Consider the following 4,867-nt stretch of genomic DNA (forward strand, 5'->3'; position numbering starts at 1 on the left):
GAATGTTCAAGAGCAATGCTTTTATATCGGCGGGCAACAACTCGAGATAGAGCCTGCTGACATTTACTTTCTCACTGGCTTGCCGAACAGAGGTGAGCAACTCAGTCTGGCTGGGACTAGGCCGGGTGGCCAATCCCTTGATAGTCTCCGAGCAGATTGGTGCCTACCTGATCGAGAGCATAAGAAAGGCATAGAGATCAAATATGTCTCTCAACGTGAACTCATGGTCTTAGCTTTCACTGTGACCAGGATTTGTGGCTCAGCCACTTTACATATTGCTACTGGGTCTCAATTTTGGATGGCAATTGATTGTCTCCAAGGCACCATTTTCAACTGGTGTGATGTGCTGTTGGCTAACTTGAAAGCCCAACTGACCAAGGCAAAGACCGGGAGACTAAAGACCTTTGGATATGGGCCTATAGTCGTGAGCTTTGCCTTAGAGAGGATTCCAATGCTGATCCCTCAGCATCTCACTGTTGATATTTCGGGTCCTCAGGAGCCAAAGCTGGTACGATGGGTTGCGGTGATGGCCCGGCATCCAGACGAGGGTCGGGCAGTTGTTCGATTTACTGACGGTTATTTTCACTGGTTAGAGGACCAGGTGTTCGCGATTCAGGACTTTCCGTATGCTGGAATAGATTTTCGAGGTGATCCGGACATGGTTCTTCCACAAGGAGAACAATGGGATGACAGAGGTACTTTATTTTTCACGAGTTTTCAAATTATGTATTTTTTGTTTTTTATATATATCGTCTCAAACTGACAGTAAAATTTTCAAAATGCAGATGTTGGTCCACAGCGTCCAGCCAACCTCCGGCCTTTCGAGAGGAGACATCCAGATGCACCGGTACCGGCCCCACAGGACGCGGCGGCTGCAGAGGTACTGACTGAGTTGGAGCATGATCTACAGCGTCTGACGGCGGATATACCGGAGACTTCTATGGATGATATTCCTATCAGACTTCAGCGCTACGTTGTCGCGGTTCCTGGACCGTTGAGGAGATTTTTGCCGCTTGCGTCGAATGTAGGCATCGCCTCGGCCCATTTAGTGAAATAATCAACCGCGAGGATGATATACGCATGCCCCCCGGCCGAGTGAGGGTTACAAGTAATAAAGTCGATACCCCATTTGGCGAATGGACCAACGACAATTATAGGGTGGAGAGGAGCAGGTGGTGCGCGCATCTTTCGATCAAACACTTGGCAGTTGTGGCACTTCCGGACTGCAATGATACAATCTTTAAACATAGATGGCCAGAGGTAACCAGCGTGCAACACCTTCTGAGCTGTGGCATACCCAGAAATATGACCGCCACATGCTCCAGAGTGACAATCATTCAAAACTCTCTCAGCCTCTTCGTGAGTTAGACAACGTCGAAAAACTAAGTCTGCCCCCCAGCGATAAAGTGTATCTCCAATAATTTTGTATTGCTGGGATTGAAACCTAATTTTTCGACGTTTCGCTTTTGAAGCTTCAGGCCGAAAGGTTTGGGTTTGGAGATAGATGATTATATCCCCGAACCACGGATCTAAAGTACTGATAAGAAACAAAGATTCGTCCGCAATGGACTCTTCTGCCACAGGCTCTGTGTCAGTACGCGGGAAATCACACATCAATTCCGCAAAAACTAAGGATTTCTTAGACTTGGACTTTTCGAACTCCAAGTCGAACTCTTGCAGGATAACGATCCATTTAGAGTACTTGCCCCCTAGCAATTGTTTTGTCAAAATGTAAATCATAGGGTTGCAATCTGAAATAACTGTAGTTTTACGGAGAAGAATGTAGTGACGAAAACGCTGGACAGCTTGAACGGCTGCCAGGGCCAATTTCTCCACATGCGAATATTTTAGCTCAGTGGGATTTAAGGTTTGACTGAGATAATATATCACATGTTCCGCTCCGAATTCATCTTCTTGAACTAACACCATCCCAATGGTGGAATGTGAAGCTGCGAGGTATAAGAAGTAGTCCTGGTTGTAGTTGGGAGGATGCAACAACGGTGCATGGGTCAACGCGTGTTTAAGTGCATCAAAAGATTGTTGGGAAATCTCGTCCCAAAAGAATTGAACGTTCTGTTTCAACAACCGTGTAAAACCTTTAGTGACCTCGGCGTAGTTTGGGATGAATCGATGTAAAAAGTTCGCTTTCCCTTGCAAACTTTGGAGTTGGCGCAAACTCGAAGGAGGAGGCAATTTGATGATCGCCTCGACTTTCGAGCGATCGACGCGAATGCCGGCTTTTGAAACAACAAATCCCAGCAATCGACCTGTTTCTATACAGAAAACACACTTGTGGGGATTCAACCGAATTCGATAATGCCTACACCTCATAAAGATTGCTCGTAGGTGGTCAAGGTGATCAGCTCAATGTAAAGAATGAGCAGGCAAATCATCGAGATACGGTTGCACAATGTGCTTGATGTCATGAAATGCGTAAGACATCGCCCGTTGAAAAGTGGCCCCGGCATTCTTAAGCCCAAAAGGTAATTTGCAATAAGCAAATGTCCCCCATGGACAAATGAATGCCGTTTTTGGTTGGTCAGCAGGTAGAATATTGATTTGATTATAGCCCGAAAAACCATCCATGAAGGAAAACATTTCACTTCCGGCACAATCATCAATAATTTGATCGATATAAGGCGTAGGATAGTTGTCTTTTGGACAAGCTCGATTGATATCCCTATAGTCGATACAGATTCTTATTGTTCCTTGTTTCTTGTTGACCGGAACAATATTCGATACCCAATCCGTTAACGGGATCGGATAAATGAAACCTGCTTTCAACAGCTTTTCGACTTCTGCTTTAATCGCAGCCGCTTTTCGAGGGTGAATCTGACGCAACCGTTGCCGGATGGGTTTAGCATCCGGGTAGGTTTTGATTTCATGAACAACAATGGCAGGATCGATTCCCGGCATTTCCTCGTAAGACCAGGCAAACACGTCGCGGAATTCTTGGAATAGGGCCTTGTAAGTTTGGATTTCTTCTTCTGTACATGCGGCACCTATATGAATGTTCTCCTCAATTCCGGGCTTCACTGAAATATCAAGGGGAATAGTACGAGAAATGTTCCCTAAATTCAACTCTGAATCAGAATGTTTCGTTGGATCCTGAGCGTCTTTGACATATTCAGCGGTAAAGATAGATGAAAAATCATTTTCAAATGCATTATCCTTAGGTAAAAACGAAGATCTGTGATGGAGATCGTCCCATGGTAGATCGTCTACACTTAGGATTTCGCGAAGTTGTTCGTCAGATGACACGACTTCGGGAAACGCTATCCGTTCTAAGGTTGAGGTGAAAAGTGATTCTTCACTGACCACATTCATTTGGTCGACCTCGGTTGAATGAAAATCGGTAAAAGACATAAGAGCTTCATAAGCAATTTCATATGGACCCAAAGGCATAGCATTACCGAATGAGTCTATCTCAGAGTCAGATGGGACATACCAAGGATCATCATAAATAATGTTTTCTGATGTAATCATATGAATTGTTGCAAACGAAGGTTCTACGCTGAGTGGAGGGAGAGGAAAAGTTCCCAGTAAACCGGAATCCTTAACTAAACCTACACCAACGTCCCTATAAGGGATTGTCGTCTTACCGACATGCTGGATACTCTCTGAAGAGGCTGGGTCGGATGAAAAGTATGTCAGCTGATCAATAGTCACGATCTTACCGTTATGTGGAAACTTAATTACTCTGAAGACCGATGAAACGACCGCTGTCATAGCATATGACCAACTTCGACCCAAAAGAAGGTTGTAGTCTAGAGGGGCATCAACCACTTCCACATCCAGACTAACGGTTTTACCTTCTACCCCTATAGGCAATTCCTGTAGAATACCAAACGGACGGAACCCACGGCCATCAAAGGCCTTAAGGATGGTGGGGGATTGGTTCAACGAAGGAGAACCAAGGGATCTCCAACATTGAATTGACATAATACACGTAGAAGCTCCCTCATCAATCACAGTTCGATGAATAGGCCTGTTTTTTACTATCACTGGAATTTGGAAAGCCATTTGATGGGGGAGTCGTGGTGTACTATTTTCTAGATCGAAGATCATTAGATTCGGATCCTGAACGTCAACAGCTCCTATAGCCGACAAAAGCAATTTTCGTTGTGCTAGGCATGATTGCAGCACTTCTAACGCCGACATTGCTGAGGGTGAAACAGCTAAGTCCTCAACAATGTTGTAATTCTGGGCCGCTCTCGCATGTGGATTGAAAGCAGACCTTCGAAGTACACCCTTGGCGGGCGGTTTAATTACTAAGTCTGGGTTAGGTTTCTCGATCTGTAGTGGATCGGAACCAGGAGCTGAGGTTGATGGGTTAGAGTGAGAAGATTCTGCTTCCTTACCATCAACAGGATTCTTACTACCATAATCTTGCGATTGAGTCGCAATCCTCACATGAGACATCATCAAAATGGGTTCTTCACTGGCATTCGAGGAAGAACCTATCATCTTATTCTCCTGCTCCGGAAATGGATTTTTTAACACAGCAGGAGTGGGAGAACCTTTGACTATTTTCACTACCTCGGCCCGATGAGGGCAATCTCTCGTAAAATGATCCTCTTCACAAATAAGACAAGGATATCGAGGTTTGCGCTTTTCGTCATTGGTTTCCGACTTTTCAGTTTTCTCCTTCAGAGCTTTGTCTGCTTTAGCCTTCTTCTTTCCTTTCTTCTTTCCACCGTTTTTTGATTTGGCCGTAGATGACTCTACAGCGTGAATATCGGGTAAGTTCAGGAGAAGACTCTCCTGTCGGGGAATTGGGCAAAGTGATAATAGGAGTAGTTGAAGCCTTGGAAGACTTCTTCTTGCTCTTTGTATTCACGATACCAATCATACCATCAGCGGCATG

Source organism: Pinus tabuliformis, chromosome 2_2 (genome assembly GCF_031772625.1).
Source record: "Pinus tabuliformis cultivar Carrire ecotype Pingquan chromosome 2_2, CPIR1, whole genome shotgun sequence".
Classification (NCBI taxonomy): Eukaryota; Viridiplantae; Streptophyta; class Pinopsida; order Pinales; family Pinaceae; genus Pinus; species Pinus tabuliformis.